The following is a 17,767-nucleotide window of genomic DNA, read 5'->3' on the forward strand; positions in this document are numbered from 1 at the left end:
TCTGCTTACCTTTGCCAATCAGTTTGAAAAAATATTAATGAAGCACCTTGATAACGCAACCCCACCCTAAAAGTCCTGAGATGGCTGGGAAGGTTCGTTCATGAACTTGTGTGTTAGTGTGAGTGTGTGTGCAGGGAGTATGGAGGTTGCATGGAGCACGGTGGGGTGGGTTGGGGTGGTGGTCATCACATCCTAAAATCAAGAGATTTCCTGCCTTCTCTGCAATCTCCATCTTCCTTTACATTTGCTCCAAAATTGATGCCTTTCCTGCTTTTGCATTCCATTAGTGAAAAGAATATCACCCTTTGGAGAATATCTCACTAGGTTAGTTTTTTCTCCCTTCTTCACCTGGATAATTATTTTCAATCCCCTATATCTCCACTTAAATATGACTTATCCAGAGACCCTTACATGAACACTAACCTACTTTACATTCTCCCCCGATATGATTTGGCTGTTTCCCCACCCAAATTCCATCTTGAGTTGTAGCTCCCATAATTCCCACATGTCACTGGAGGGACCCGTGGGAGGTAACTGAATCATGGGGGCGGGTCTTTCCTGTGCTGTTCTTGTGATAGTGAATAAGTCTCACGACATCTGATAATTTTATAAAGGGGAGTTCCCCTGCACACCCTCTCTTGCTGCCACCATGTGAGACGTGACTTTGCTCCTCATTCACCTTCCACCATGATTGTGAGGCCTCGCCAGCCATGTGGAACTGTGAGTCAATTAAACCTCTTTACTGTATAAATTACCCAGTCTAGGGTACGTCTTTATTAGCAGTGTGAGAACAGACTAATACATCCCCAATGTCCCCCCACACGTACCCAAGAGTTTCCATAGCTTCCTGTATTTTCCTGTCATGAGATTCATCACACTGCTATGATTCCCTGTTTAATATTTGTCCAAGAATTCTGTTATTATGGAACTGCATCTGCCATGTTCACTGTGTTTAGCAAAGTGAATCTTTAGCAAAGCAAATGGCATATTTTAAGTGCTCAGTAAATATTTGTTGATTAGATGAGTGACTTAGTGTATGGCCTGATGCCAGCAACTGTTTGACTCACCCAACTCACTTTGTTCAAAGTCCATGCTCACCAACAAATTCTCGTGGTTATTCTCTAACAGGGAGAGAATATGCTGGTCATGTGGACTCAGGCACATTGATCCTTGTGATCTGTAAATTAGCAAACTGATATTCAGTTCTTAGACATCCATTGGATGATCCTTGTTGCCGTGTTAGCCCTCCAAAAATAAATCCACTGTTAGAAGACTAAACAAGAGCAGATTTCTAAATATGTAAAGATGATAAATGCCTGCATTATGGAAAATTGCAAAAGTATACTTAACTAGAGAGATAGCAGATAATACGAAGGCCTTTTTAAGGTCAAGAGATGCTCAAGTCATTGCCATTGCCATTTTTATTTACACCATCCGTATGTATTTTAAAATGAAGAAATGCAAAATGTATGCTACATTTTAAACATGTATGTTTTGTAATCATTTAAAAAGTATGCTTTCTGCAAAAATATTAAATGCAACGTGACTGTGCTGGCCACAAGATGATTATAGAATTTATAACATAATGATAATTCATAGTAAAGGTAACTGCTTCCAGTCATGACAGAGTAGGAGAGCCTGAATCATCCTTCTGCTGTTAACACCTAAAGAACTAGAAATAATGTATTCAACAACCATTTTAGATACCGGACAACAGCAATTGCAGGATTGTGATCCCTGAGAGAAAGGAAAAAAAGTGAGTTCTACCATCGCGCAGACCTTCTGCCTAGGAGTAATTTCTGGACTGTGATTATAGCAATGGGAACCCAGATGGAGCTAGGCAATGTTACTGAGTTGAAGAAAAGGCAAGGTGAAATTTGGGGAGGCAGAGAGGTTAGAAATTTGTAGGGCAGAGAACCCAAGAGAAGGGAGCTATGGAGATAAATATTTTATAAATTTGCGTAGGGCTCCCTTGAGTCTTTTGCTGAATACCATCTATATGTGTGAAGTGAAACCCTATGAGGCTAGGCACGACAAACTTTCTGGGAAAGAACAACTACTAGAGATCTGTCAACCAAATGTTTTCCAGAGATCATTCAGGGCTGAAAATTACTTGAATTCCCAACAACCCAAGAGGAGAAACCTCTGTGAATATAGTAGCATTCAGGGTCACAGCTTCAGAAGGATCACACCCTAGAAGGGCTAAATTAGCTCTAGAGTAAATATTACTATAGACCTACCCTAAAAGAGTTTTAAAATAAAATAGAAAAGAATTATATTGATCACAATTGTCACAGAACAAAGTCAAATACACTTAAAAGAATATTTTTTAAGCCAGTACTCAATAACATAAAATTTACAATACCCAGCATACAATAAAAATTACTAAACAAAGAAGAAGCAGGAAAATATGATCCATAACCAGAAGGAAAAATCAGTTGGTTAAAAACAGAACTATTAATAGCAAATACAGAATTTATAGTCAAGGGTATCATAACAACTATTATAAATCTGTTTTATATGCTCAAAGATGTAAAGGAAAGACAAACATAAAGAGAGAGATGAATTATGTAGAAATAAATGAAATAGAATTTTTAGAGAAATGCAATACCTAAAATTAAAATTTCCTTGGATAGTATTAACAGCAGGTTAGACAATACAGATAGGAAGAGCAGTGAACCTGAAAATGTAGCAATAGAAACTATCCAAAGCAAAACACAGAGACAAAAATATTGGGGGAAATAAAACCCATCCTTATTGACCTGTGGGACAATATCATGTCATCTAACACAGTTTTGAAGGAGAGGAGAGAGATGGAACATAGAAAAATATTTGAAGAAATGACAACTAAAGATTTTCCAAATTTGATGAAAACTATAAACTTACAGATCCCAGAATCTCCAATAACCCCAAGCAAGGCAAACATGGTGCATGCACCAACCCTGTTATGTGACACAAGTGAAAAGTTTCAGAGTCAATGACTACTTGCTTTGAACCCAGCAGAATATTTCTGTAATATGATATTATATGCAACTTCATTTGGAAATAACTTCAAAATTCCTTTATTATGACAGTAAATAAGGCCCACATGAAATGACATTCCGGAGCCCCCAAGCCATCCCCATAATAAACACCGAAGAGCTCTGCATTTACTATAACTGGTCTTATTTCATTTCTACAGTCTTATTAAGAATGGATCTGCATCTTTTAAAGAACATAGATTGAAGTTATTGTCCATTATATTTTTCTCATCAAAACTTATGGTATCAGATGGCGAGGCTCAGCAATGCATCATTTTCTATTTTGCGTTGGCTCCTTGGAAACTCAGTTAAATTTTGTTTGAAGCTTCACCGCCTGTTTTCAGTCTCAGTTATTAGTATAATTATTCGTGCATTTTCATCCTTTCATCATATGATTTTTGTTCTTTCATCTTTATTTGATGGTTCTATTGAAAGTATTGTTACCAAGCAATGGCCTTGTTGCTCAACACATATGGAAGACAATACTATGGCACCAGCTTTTGAGAAAAGAAATGGCTTTATCGTGAGGTTGACCAGCAAGAACACAGGAGGCATGGCTCAAATCTGTCTCCTCTATCTGGGGTTAGATCAAACTCTTACGTGTAAGGAAGGACAGGTTGGTATGCAGAAGTGCTGGCAGGGCAGAGGTCAAGGGCTTTAAACTTGGCCATTTATGGTAAGGTATGAAATGGTGGATTTCAGCCCCGGATCTTCTAGGATAACAAACTCCTTGTTTCTAAAAGGGTTCTGGCATTCAGATTCCAGTCACATCCTAGTCTTCTTGGTTCCACGGGGAGGAAATGTTGGTTTCTAATGCTATTTGAGGTTAAGGCTTTCCTCCTCTGCACTTGCCCAGGTTATATAACTTGCAGTTTTGGCTTTGCTACATCTGCAAGATAGCTTGATATTCTGTTATCAACAAAATAAGGTCAGTTTTGGCTGGTCCTGTGCTTAAGGTAGAAATTGTTGAAAGTGAAGAAAACCCATTCAGGGATGTTAGGGAAACCAACAAGGGAGAGCATGATACCTTGGAACCAGCAATGATATGGAAGTGAGTCATTACAATGGAAATTGAAACATAATTATTAATCAGGATATAGAGAATGAATCAAGGAAAGTACAAACACAACCACGGAGGGAAGTTGCTTCTGAAGTGCTAGATGGCTGTAGCTGATACAGTGAGAGTGAAGCTGCTGAGGTTTCAGATTAAACATATGCATGTTCACATCAACTTTTTTTGAAGCATAGTTGTTAGAGTATGATGAAGGGACAAGCCAAGAGAGCAATAAGGAGAAAGCTACACTGCACTAACTCTTAAAAGAAATAGCATGGCTTTGATTTTAAGAATCCAAGATTGACTCTTGTGAATGATTCAAAGCTTTGACCACCAAATGTCTTTGAGTAAATTTCAAGCAATGCATAAGGGAACTAAACTGAAATACAATATTATCTGCTAATGGACATCTGATTTTTGTGCCTTTTTTCTAAAATTAATGGAATTGAACTTTAAATAAACTTTGAAGTGCTTATATTCTTACTGTTTGAATAATTTGTGCAAGGTCTGTTTCACGTCAAGGGGAATTTTTTAAGAGACCTGGGGCCCACAAGTTCTGCAAATATTATGAACTTGAGAAAATCACTTCTCTTCCCTGGACTCAGTTTCTCCGTCAGCTAGAAGTATATTGGTCCTCATCTCAGCAGGAAAAGATGATACATTCTCTAACTGGAGGAGTGGTTATAAAGGGACTGCTTTCAAAAGGGTGGGCAGATGTCTGGGAACCCACCAAGAGGGAAAATAGTACCTTGGAGCTAGCAATAATTGAGAAGAGAGTTCATTACCATCCCTAAATATGAAAGTGAAAGGGATAAGCTATAGGTATCCCAGGTGCTGAATCTGGAGAGAACAGCTGTATAAAGAGGGCAGTCTGACAGAAGTTGTAACCTTTCATGGAGTGATGCAGCCACCAGGGAACCTGAAAGGAAAGATTAATAAATAAAAAAAGTATGCAGACCTTCCCTTCCTACCATCCTCTGATCTCATGATAGGGACTCCTAGCCCTTGACTTAACACAATCAGAAGATGATAGGGAATGGGGCTGTTATAAGTTGAACTGAGGAGACGTAAAAAATATGTTGAGGTACTAACCCCCATTACCTCATAATGAGACTTTATTTGGAAATAGGATTGTTGCAGATGTAATTAGCTAGCTTAAGATAAAGTCATACTGGAGTAGGGTGGGCCCCTAAATCCAGTATGACTGGCATCCTTGTAAGAAGTGGCGATGGGAAGACACAGACACACACAGGGGAAATGCCATACAATGACAAAGGCAGAGATTGGAGTTAGGCAGCTGCAAACTAAGGAATGCCTGTGATTGCTGGCAAACCACTAGAAGTTAGGGAGAGGCCAGGATGGATATTCCTCTAGGTTTCAGAGGGAACATGGCTCTGCCAACACCTTGATTTCAGACTCTAGCCTTCAGAACTGTAAACCAATTGATATGATTGGGTTTTGTTTCCCTCCCACCGACCCAAATATCATCTTGAATTGTAACCTGTAATCCCCATGTGTCAAAGGAGAGATCAGATGGAGGTAATTAGATCATACTATTCTCGTGATAGTGAGTGAGTTCTCGTGAGATCTAATGGTTTTATAAGGGCCTCTTTCCCCTTCACTCGGCACTTCTTCCTGCTTCCTTGTGAAGAAGGTGCCTTGCTTCCCCTCCACCTTTCACTATGATGGTAAATATCCTGAGACCTCCCCAGCCATGCTGAACTGTGAGTCAATTAAATCTCTTTCCTTTATAAATTACCCAGTCTTGGGCAGTTTTTACACCAATATGAAAACAGACTAATACAACAATACATTTCTGTTCTTTTATGCCACCCAGTTTGTGGCACTTTGTTACAGTAGCCATGGGAAACTAATATGGGAGCCCACTGATGAACTCCTTACATGTCAGACTTTCAGGGTGTAGTGATGGTTAAAAGAAAGCAGAAGGTGAATTTGGAGGAGTAAATTAAAAATATTTCTCAGAGGGGTAATCCAGAAAGCCTGCATGGCTCTGATTTCTGAAATAGCCATGAATAGAGCAGACAGGCTCCCTGCCCTTGAAGTGCTTGCGTGCTACTTCTAACACCTCCCAGACCTGAGTGTAAGGCTTGGTGCTTACTTTCTTTAAATGGATAAATGTCAGTTTTCTCCCAAAGTAATGTGAAATTCCAACCCTTACCTCTTTCTTATAAGTTTTTAGTATAGACTATGAATAGAATGTATTCTGGGAAATGGCTAGAGCTGAGGTTGTAACTGGAGAAAGGACCACATATGAAAAAGGGCCTTGTCTACCATCCTGAGACATTCAGAATATAAACTGAGTGCTAGCGGGAGGTACCATATAATTTTAAGTAGCAAACTGACCTGATAAGCACATCAACTGTATCTTTCTCTAGTCAGCACTAACTTCAGTACCTTTATTACATATCTTGCACCCTTCTTTATCTTTTTAGCTGTTTTTCAAATACATATTTAAATTTTAATGATAAAAATAAGAGATTCGCTGTTAAAAAATTAAAGAAATTGAAGAAAAATTTAATTTAATTTAAAAAATTAAAGAAAAAATTCAATCATACGGTCATCACCTGCTCTCAGCATTTTTGTGTGCCTCCTTCTAGGGTTATATTTTATTGACTAAATAACACTTTTTGCCTCCTTCTAGGGTTATATTTTATTGGCTAAATAACACTTTTTGCAAGGTTTCATTTCCCTATCGTTGGTTATTTTTATAATTTTAAAGTTTTCACTATAGAAAAGATGCTTCAGTTCACATTCTTATACATAAAGTTTTGACTGCATAGTTTCTTTTCACTTTCTATAAATTTCCAGTAGTGTGAGAGCTAAGTTAGAGCATATGAATATTTTAAAAGATTGTGCCAATCAGTATTCCCTATTTGCAATTGATAGAAATTCAGATCATACTAATTTTAAAAAACGAGACTCTACTAGCTCATATGACTGGATAGTCTAGGAACAGATCTATCTTCAGTTACAGTTGAACCTAGAGGTTATAACAATGTCAGTAAATCTCTCTCTGTCTCTCTCTCTGTAAATACATGTTTGTGTATTCTCAATTGAAGTTATTTGCCCAGTAAATTAACTGTAAATATTCTCTCCATATATACTTGCTTTTTATTTTCTTGATGTTATTTTTCAAAGAGCAAATATTTATGGTTTTGATGAAAGCCAATTTATTAATTTTTTTGGCTCATGTTTTTGGTGTCTGATCTAAGAAATTGTTGCACACCCCATGCTCAAAGTTGCAAAGATTTTCTCCTATGTTTTATTCTAGAAGATGATAGTTTTTTCCTTTATGTTTAGATCGATGATCCATGTCAAATTAATTTTTTGTCTATGATGTGAAATGAAAGTTGGGATTCATTTAACTTTTCCTTATGAATATCCAGATGTTCTTCTAGCACCATTTGTTGAAAAGACTCTCCATTTCCCCCATTTAATTACCTTGGCATCTTTGTCAAAAATCAATTGACCATAGTTACGTAGGTTTATTTCTGAACTCTTCATTGAGTCTTATTGATGTATATGTCTATCCTTACACCAATACCATGCTGTCATGATTATTACAGCTTTATTGTAACTTTTGAAATCAAATAGTAAAATCCTTTCTGTTGTGTTCTGTTTCAAAATGGTTAGGGCTTACCTAGATCTATTACATTCCTACAAATGCCTGCTGCTGGGATTTTTATTGGGATTGCACTGAATCCGTAAGTCAATTTGCAGAGGATTGTCATCTTAACAGTATTGAGTCTTCCAGTGCATGAATAAAGTATGTATCTCCATTAATTTAGGTAGTCTTTAACTTCTCTAAGCAATGTTTCATAGCTTTTAGTGTTCAGGCCTCACATATAATTCCTTAAATCTCTTCCCAGTATTTCATGGGTTTTGATGGCATTGCAAATGGTATCTTCTTCTAATTAATTTTCCAATTCTCTATCCCTCTCCCTCCCTCCCTTCCTTCCTTCTTCCCTTCTTTCCCTTCCTCCCTTCCTCTCTTCCTCTATCTTATAGCTCTGCTCATTTATGATTCTTCTTTGCTTCTTGGCCACATTTTCTCCTGCCATGAACAGGTTATCTGCAAAAGAAATGATGGCTACTGACATTCCTAAACCTAATCCCTTAAAACCCATGATCCAAAAAGGGAAGATTCTTCCCCAATATCTCCATTACCAAATTACCAAAAAAGTCTATTCTTGAACTTCTTTGAATGGCCAGATATGCCAGGTTTTAAGGAATAGGGAAGAGTTTGCCAAAGAAACCTGTCCCAAGTACTAGGAAGACCAAATGTATAGTTCACAAAATTTCCTACGATAATCATGACATGTATTATCCAATCATTTTCTAGAAAAGTAGCGCTGGTTTTAAACAGTGTATAAATATCCTTTCTCATTTTTCATAGTCCATGCTCTAATACTGCTTTTCGCCATCAGATCTCTGAATTATTATGATATTCTCTCCACCACTGGTCTTGCCCTCCTCTCCTTCACTCAGCCCATAGTCTGGCTTTTCCTTGTGCTTCACGGGGTGGAGCAACTTTAGTCCATTTCCCAGGGAACTGAGAACATGTGCTGAAATCCCAAGCATCCATCTACAGAAGTTTATTTAAGCTTCTAGTTGCAGACATAGGTGAAACAGACCATCTGCTTTGAATTCCAGTATTAGTATGTTATATATGTTTAGAGAACTCTTAACTTGAAAGTAAATGATTAATAGGGGACTTTCTGACAGTTAGTATGACCTAGAAGACCAATAATGCCATCTGACCCTTTCCATTGCTTCCCCATACTGCTAGAAAAGGAGGGACACATCTCATGGCTCAAGGATTTCCTTCCCCATTCTTTACTTTACTTTCCCATTATTTACTTTACTGATGGAGTAGAAAGTGGCATAGCATAGGTTTTCCAATATTGTATTAATTTCTTTAAAGTCACTAGGGTTTCAATACATAGCACTTAAGAACTAAATGAACTAAATGAGGTCCTGAGATCCTCAAAGAGTTAATATACCTCCTTAAATTAGAATTGAGAGCATAAGCTTTTATTAATTGCAGTTAACAGTCAGCATGACATTTTAAAGGAACCTTAGAGATTAGTTTATACAATAGATCATCATAGGGAAGATTGCTAAAAAGGCCAAACTATGTCTTTCACATAACGAGTACATTTCTCTCTGTCTGACTCAGAAAATCCATAACAAAGGTGTCATCTTGATTCCCAGAAAGTGGCTTCATTTTTATTAGCAACAAAAACTTTACAACTAAAGTTTTAATGTTTCCATCTGAATAAAAAGGATCCATCTTAAAGAGTCACTCGTAACCATAGGGAAACCAATAGATAAAAATCATTTAACCTCTTTGTTTCTTGCTCCATTACCTAAAACCCTGAATTTCTAAGTATATTGTTACTATGTGTACCCAAAAAAATGTAATTTGGGATGGTATTATTACACCTATAAATTGGTTCAATGCTAGTAGAGAAAGAAAAGAGGGTAGATCCTGATTTTCAATTACGTATTGTAAAAATTTTTACCAATTCTCCCTGTAATTAGAAGTTTTTTCCTGTAAAATGCTCAGGATCCACACAGTTTGCACCTAACCAAGAAATTAAAGCATTTTCTAAAGTTATGGAGGCTTCCATCAATTGGTGTGCATTGATCATTTCCCAATTCCTAATGTTCAGAGGGCACATAAGATGCAGTTGAAAAATAGCCTCCTGGCTGGGTGCAGGGGCTCATACCTGTAATCCTCCCCTTGGGAGGCCAAGGTCAGGGGAGCACTTGAGCCCAGCAGTTCAAGACCAAGCTGTGCAACATAATGAGATGCCACCTCCAAAAAAAAAAAAAAAGCCAGGGAAAAAAAAAAATAGCCAGGCTTGGTGGTGCATGCCTGCTGTCACAGCTACGCAGGAGTCTGAGACAGGAAGATCACTTGAGCCCAGGTGGTCAAGGCTGTAGTGAGCTGTGCTCATACCACTGCCTGGGCAACAGAGCAAGACTCTGTTTCTAAAATAAAGAAGAAAAGAAAAATTCCTCAATCACAGAACCAATATGCTTATTCCATATCTGCTTATTATGAACCAAATGTCAAGAACAGCCAAGCCTCTTCCTTTGTCCTTTTATTTCTGCACTTTTACTGACTATAAAATTATGGTATGTATGTTTTTTCATAGAAGTTTTGTTTTAGAAAAATTTATCTGTCATTGGTCCACTAATCTACTATTCATCTTATAGTTTACTAATATTTTAATTTTTTACTTTTCTTTTTTTAGATAACATAAAACAAATTAAGTTCTTTGATACCAAAGTATCAGTATGGTTTAAAAATTTCGCTAGTTCACTGTTTCATTAGTTGAACTTTCAATTGTTCCACAGGTTTTACCTGTTTTTCTCTCTTTCTCAAGCTGATTTTCCACTCATTTCAAAAAGTATTGTTGTAAAATTATAAGGAACAATCTAAATGTCCATCATTCCATTACTGGTCAAACACATTATTGCATATTCATAATAGGAATATTAGGAAAACATTAAAAAGGAATGTTACGGTGGGAAAAGGAAATACAATGACAATTTTCTATAATATGCTCTCATTTTTTTAAAATAAAAATAAGGGATGCATAAATAAAGACATGTATGCATAAATCTTGTATAGAAGAATGCACAAGAAACAACCAACTGTTTAGTTACTTTGGAGAGGCGATAGAAGAATATCTCTATCGAGTAGAGTGCATCATGACAGGACTTCTACTTTTCATTTTATAATCTTAAGAAAAAGATTATCTTTATCTACCACTGTGATAAACTTAAATAGTAAACTTCTCAGTAATCCCTGATTTTGTAGTGGAAAATTGTTTTCCACTTTTGGTTTGCTAAGTATGACAACCTCTGCCACCTCACCACTAGGGAAAATAGATTTGTATTTCTTGTTCCAAAAGCTCTCTAAGTGAAAACTCATTTCCCCCAACGTTTAGTGGAAGGAAAGCCCAAAAGAAGGTCTAGTTTTACTTTTATGCCCTTTGTATCTAAGATGGATTATGTTATTTCAGTTCATGCTCACATCTGTTTATAATAATGAACAACTTGTACAAAACAAAATAATAATTGAGAATAATTGCACGGATTGAATAAAAATAAGCAATTTTAGAATGTTTGGGGTTGAGCTTTTTTGAAAAAAGATTCCCTTAAGTAGTCTTGAAATGTGACTTTAATTTATCCATTAAATTTAACAGAATTCAAATACAGACTTCACAGCTGTTAAAATCATGCAATTGACACTAATGTTTTATCATTACTAGTTAGCATACAATTTTTTTTGTAATTGGAACTGGGTTTTGTTATGTACAATTACCGAAAAATTTTAATGCTCTGAAAAGAATATTAAAAATATAAATATGCTTACTAAATAACTGTTATCTGAATCAAACTGTACAGATTCATAATTAATCTTATCTCTGCATTTGTTAACCCTTTTTTTGAATCTCCTGAGCTACCTATATTATGCCACAGAGCATACTAGGGAAACTTCTGAACTTTGTTTTGTTTTTAAAAGAGATTACACATTTTTAGTGTATTTAAAAATTTTTATCTCCTGGAAAAGAATTTTTTTCACTTAAGCTTATTTAATACAAGAGTTTCAAACCTCTCTAAATGGGTTATGGCATAGTCTTACTGAGTATTTATGTTCAGATTTCAAGATCTGGATAAAATATTTTTATTTTTATTTTTACTTTTTTTAGAGTAAGCGTTTTGCGCTGTAGCCCAGACTGCAGTACAGTGGTGCTATCATAGCTCACTGCAGCATTGAACTCCTGGGCTCAAGCCATCCTCCTGTCTTAGCCTCCTGACTAGCTAGGACTACAGGGGTGCATCACCATACCTGGCTAATTATTTTGTATTTTGTAGGTGAGGTCTGGCTATGTTGCTCAGGCTTCCTATCTTGGCCTCCCAAAGTGCTGGGATGACAGGCATGAGCCACTGTGGCCAGTTAGATGAAACATTTTCAATGTGGAAATAAAGTGCCCAACCTAAAGCAGCCAAGGCTCTGGTATTCTACAACTCTTCATCCACTCTCTCCTTTATCCACTCAGCCCCTTCCACATTTATCCCCCACCTTGGACTCCATGCACACCCCTGCCTCTGTATCCTTGCACTTGCCATTCCCCATAAATAAAATGATCTTCCCTATCCACATGGCTCCCTCTATTGCTTCTCTCAGGACTTTACTAAAAGGCACCTTCTCAGTAAGGACTGACCCTACCATATTTTCCAAAATGTTGCATCTCATTCACCTGCTGCATGTTTTTCTGTTTAGCACTTATCACAATTCAAAATACTTTTTATTTTAGGTATTAGTTTCTTTTTTAGTTTTTTTTCCTTTGAGACGAAGTCTCACTGTTGTCCCCCAGGCTGGAGTGCAATGGTGCGATCTCGGCTCACTGCAATCTCCGCCTCCCAGGTTCAAGAGATTCTCTTGCCTCAGCCTCCCTAGTAGCTGGAATTACAGGCGCCTGCCATCATGCCTGGCTAATTTTTGTATTTTTAGTAGAGACGCGGTTTCACTATGTTGGCCACGCTGCTCTCGAACTCCTGACCTCAGCTGATCAGCCTGCCTCGGCCTCCCAAAGTGCTGGGATGACAGGCGTGAGCCACCGTGCCTGGCCTTCTTTTTGATTTTTTTAAATGGTTTAGTTTGTTTTGCTCACTGCTGTATCCACAGAACCAGTTCCTGACATGTAGAGGCATTCAAATTTAAAAAAATAAATAAATAAATATAGGGCAATACAGCGCCTGAATGACAAGTAGTTGGAACCAAATAGTTATCTCCTATAAACGGGGCACATCTTCTCCAGTTTACCATGGATTTCTCATTCCTGTTATCTGGTCCACTTTATTCATTTGTATTGTCTGCCTAGCCTCACTTAGCTTTTGAAATTGTAACCCTTGAATCACATTTTTAACTTATTATTCTCTCTGACCCATCTTAATTGAACCCACTTGACTCAATAATCCATCGACAGTTATTACCACAATAGTTATGTACTCAGTTAAGACCCACTCCCCAACACCCAATTGTCTAAAAAAGTCATACACTGAAGCAAATGGGGTGACACCTATGAAAGGCTTATGGGACAATGGTATGCCACACCATACACCAATGGAAAAATCATAGCATACAATACATATACTTTAAGCCTAAGTCATATATTGGATAAGAATTTCACTGAAACTATGGGTTTGCAGAATTCCCCCATTTTGTTCAATTTTGCCAAGTCACAGTTTCGGGGCATTGATCAATTACACATGACTCATAACTTTATTAAAAATTTTCAGGTCTATATAAGCTGAATTCAAGCTGTAGCTTCAGAGTTAGCATAGAACCTGAAGACTTAATAATAACACAGGAGAAACTCCTTTTGCCTCCTCATATATGCAGAATTGAAGGCACTTGTTTTGCCTTCGATTTTAGTTCCTTAACACATGTTTTGAAGACACTTGTTAAGGAAGTAAAATTGGCACACTATCGGTTAGATATTGCCATAATTACAGTGTAATAAGACGTCTCAAATTTCAATGGCAAATAACAACAAGCATTTATTTCTTGCTTGCTTATCTGTGAGTCAGCTGCAGTTTGGCTAATCTGAATAAGGTGCAGTAGGGTTTGGCTCAAAGCTGCAGGTGTGCCTAGGTCTGTTCTACATGTTCCTCATCTTCCTTAGACCAGCAACTACTTAGGCATGGTATCAGGTTGGTGCAAAAGTAATTGCCACTTTGCCATTACTTTTAATGGCAAAATTCGCAATTACTTTTGCACCAACCTAATACTCTCGATGCAAAAGCAGAACCTAAATTTGCAGGTATATTGCTGTCATAATATCCTTTATGTTGGTCAAGTCAAGCCACTAAGCCCTCCAGAAAGGAGCAGGAATGTACACTCCGCCATCAAGAGGCCAGAGCAAGGCTATGCCTATAAAATACTATTTAGGGAAATGAAAAAGTTTAGACCGATAAATTGATCTAATATATACCCACTATTATGCAAGTAGACAGATACCTGATGTATCTGTAATCTTAAATCTTGGGATGCATAGTCGGGGAAAAAAAATCAGATAGTCCTCTTACTATGGCATAGGTGAACAATGAACATAGAAAATGAAGACTGAAGACTGCAGCAGATCACTTTACCTCCTGGACATTGAGTTCTAAGAACTCAGATGTTAGAACTGAAACTCTACAAAGCATTGGCATCTCAAAATTCTGAGACAGTAATAACCACAGAACATGAGGAGTAGCTTTGTCTCCAAAGATGTGGGCAGAAACCACCTTTTTGCAATTTCTCTAATGGAATTACAATTAACCACAGGCCTGTTGTGGAATAAGGCTCCACTGGGTATTACGAGTTTGACTTAATGAATATGATTCAACAGTGTACAGCATATTCTCTAAGTCTCTCTGGAAAGGCGTTTAAATGGTGATTTCACAAAATATTACTTTTAATCAAATCACATTGGGATGCCATTATTTAATAGTTTATCTTTCTCTAAATAGATTAAATTTTATTGGAGACCATTTTTTTTCAGTCAAATGTACTATATATTTTTGATGAAGCCTTCTTACTATTTGACAATCTGCCCATTCAACCTGGCTTCCCCTGAAAAGAACTGTGTGCTGAAGAAGAAATGCATATGTTTATGTCTATAAATCCAAAGAGAACACAATATTTTTTTAGTCCCAAATTGCAAGATGCTTCCAGGACAAACAAAAGAATTGCCAGTGGAAACTCTGGATATTAGTATCTGAAGTGTTCTAGGGAAGCTGGAAATTTTTGTGAAATAAAAACATAGTGTAATTTCAAATTACACACATTCGCTGAACAAACCTTTGCCAAACTGGCTGCTCAGAGACTATTTTTCCACCCAAATAGTTTAATGGTTTTTCTTTTAAGTATTAGTTGAAAATATTTACCTACAAGCTCAAAGAAATGTCCTGGAGTTGATTTAAATCTAGTTGGAAATCATTTTGAGGTTTTGTGTGTGTGTGTGTGTGCGTGTGATTCATTATAAAGAAAAATATAGAATATTGTCAATAACAATAAAAACACAGGGCATGACTTCTCAATTACCTAAAAAATGTCACTGGCAACAGTAAAATTACAAGTTACAAATTATGTCCTAAGAAAGTAGAATTAATCAATGGAACAAGAGAGATTTGGTGCTTCGGCAGCACAAGATGAGAAGAATTAATAGGTCCAACTCAAGAAGTTGTGAGAAAGTGTTAAAAATTCCAAATCCTTCAAAATATTTATTGAACAGAGAACAATATCTAGCAACAGGCTGAAAAATAAATCCCCTGGCTTAAACAACTAAATAGAAGAATGGATGTAAAATTTGCACAACCTGACTACACCCTTTATTTTAAAAGAATAACTTAATAAACAACTCAAAGCCAGAACTTCTCTCTAGATTTTACACCAAAAATAGCTCAATACCAGCTAGGCTAGTGGATCTAATTATGTGCTATAACAGAGGCCACTTGGAGTACTGTTCCTTTTTTGCCAGAAAATTCCCTTGCCCCTTCAAGAATTTTTGTTATTAACGTTAGCAAATAAAGGAATTTCAGTACTTTATTTTATGACCACTGGCATCGGTGGTTACAATTTGAAATAACTACCGTATCTTAGCAACTCTAATCTTAACAAAATAAATGCAGCAAGGAGCAAACAGGCTTCGCGCCATACTAATGTCTCATCAACGTCCAAAAAAGGGGAAGGGGGGAAATAAATGAAGGATGACTCTCACTGTGCTGGTACTGTGGAATTGGCAGCTCTCCCATGACCAAAACATTACATTTCTTTCCATTTTCACAGTAGGGGCACCTGCAATGATATATTTTAAGAAAAAAAAAATTTACTTAGACCTAAAGGGGCAGGCATAAAAAAGAGAGGGGAAAGGATGATTAATCAGAAGAGAAAGATGTGAGGAAAAAATTAAAATTATATCCTGCTTTTTTTTTTTTCTTATGATGCGGAGATCACAGCAATGGTAGCATCTGTTAGTTGTCTCCTAAACTGCATTCCAATCAATACTCATATTTGCACAATATGATAGCTCCCCACCTTAGACACTAAAGCCTGAGGTAGCTCCAAATTCAGATAACTACCATCAGAAAGAAGGCACTACATAAATTGTGAATAAGTGAATGAATCCAGTTCTGTCCCTTCAAACTAGTTAGGAAATATTAAGGACACAAAGCTCTTGATTCATTTCATACTTCTAGATCAATCACTTAAAAGTGTTCCTAATGTAGAACTTGGTCCAAGTGTACATCCACATCTATCTGAAGTCAACCTCAGGAAGCATACCTTAAAGAAAAGATCGGGGACTTTGCGGTTAGAAGGACTTGAGTAGGGCCCTCCACTCCATCATTTCCTAGCACTATGAACTTACGATACTACATTTAATATCTCTGAGCTTCTGATTCTTCTTTAGCCGAATGGGATAGAACTCCCTAGGAAATAAAACGACAGTGAAGTTGACAATTGGAACAATGTCTTAAAGCTTCTTAGCCCATTTCCTGGTAAGTAAATTTACCATCCAGTGAGTCCTTTCAATTGATTTCCTTTCAATTGAGTCATGTAGGCCACCATTGGCAAACATATCACACATGGTAGCCTACTCAATACTATCTTGTTTTATACTAACCAGGTTAAACACCACTTTTCAATATGTTGAGCTGCTGAGTTCTTTTGTTCATTAACTCTTGAATCTGGTTATCCTGTCCATTTCCAACGGCAAGTTAACATCTTGTTTAAGCTTTAATTAACTCTTGTCTTTACTATTGATTGTAATAGCCTAAATATTGCTCTTCCAATCCAGTCTTGTCCCTTCCAATCTGCTGCCAGTATTCTCTTTCTAAATTTGACTATGTATTTTCCCTGTTTTAAATTCTCCTTTGTTTAATGTATGAGCCTCCAAGTTCTGAGCTATGCCTACTTTTCAAGTTCCATTTCCTGGCATTCTTTCTATCCCGAACCCTACACTCCAGTTCAAACCAGTGTGCTTCTAATTCTACTTCATAACCTAACACTTTTTGGCAATTTTGCTCTCAACATTGCGTGCTTTTCAAACTTTTTTACTCCATTTATAAATTCCTTCAGAACTGGAACATTATTTCTCCAGTGAAGACATTCCTGCAATCAATTTAGAAGGTTGATAATATTCTACATAGGATCATATCTATACAATATACTATGTCTTTACAGCACATAATTACCATGCTTTACAATTATTTACTTGCTCATGTGTCTCTCCCATTAGACTGTGAGTCAGAGGCTTCAGAACAGAGAATAACATGGTTCATTATTCTCATTGTCTAGCACAGTGTCTGAATTTAATACATACTCGATAAATGTTAGCATATCTCCTTTACCACTCTCCTTCCTATCCTTCAAATAATACAAAGATGGATTGAATTGACCTGTTTAGACTTTTATTTTGATCATTGTAGCATCAAATTCTACTTTATTTGTTAATATAATGATTGATCTCATCTAAAAGAATACACATCTCTTTACTACAGAAAACAGATAGAAACTTAGAAAAAATAACTTATAATATTATTTTAGTGCTTCGTGAATGTTTTTATATCTATTTTATTTTTTGATGACCATAACCCTATTTTGTGT

General features: G+C 36.7%; 1 protein-coding gene and 1 long non-coding RNA gene across 3 annotated transcripts in view; one reads left to right on the top strand and one right to left on the bottom strand.

Annotated features, from left to right (window-relative positions):
- Nucleotides 1-17,767, bottom strand: part of LOC119625689 (uncharacterized) — a 381,097-nt gene that overhangs the window by 117,487 nt on the left and 245,843 nt on the right. The window contains exons 5-6 of the long non-coding RNA XR_012090503.1: nucleotides 16,354-16,444; nucleotides 15,882-15,958 (exon numbers count right to left, since the gene is read on the bottom strand). This is a non-coding gene — a long non-coding RNA (uncharacterized lncRNA). The remainder of the gene's footprint in view (nucleotides 1-15,881; nucleotides 15,959-16,353; nucleotides 16,445-17,767) is intronic.
- MDFIC2 (MyoD family inhibitor domain containing 2) overlaps nucleotides 1-17,767 on the top strand; it is a 112,191-nt gene that overhangs the window by 40,644 nt on the left and 53,780 nt on the right. The window lies entirely within an intron of this gene.

This window comes from Chlorocebus sabaeus, chromosome 22 (assembly GCF_047675955.1).
Source record: "Chlorocebus sabaeus isolate Y175 chromosome 22, mChlSab1.0.hap1, whole genome shotgun sequence".
NCBI lineage: Eukaryota > Metazoa > Chordata > Mammalia > Primates > Cercopithecidae > Chlorocebus > Chlorocebus sabaeus.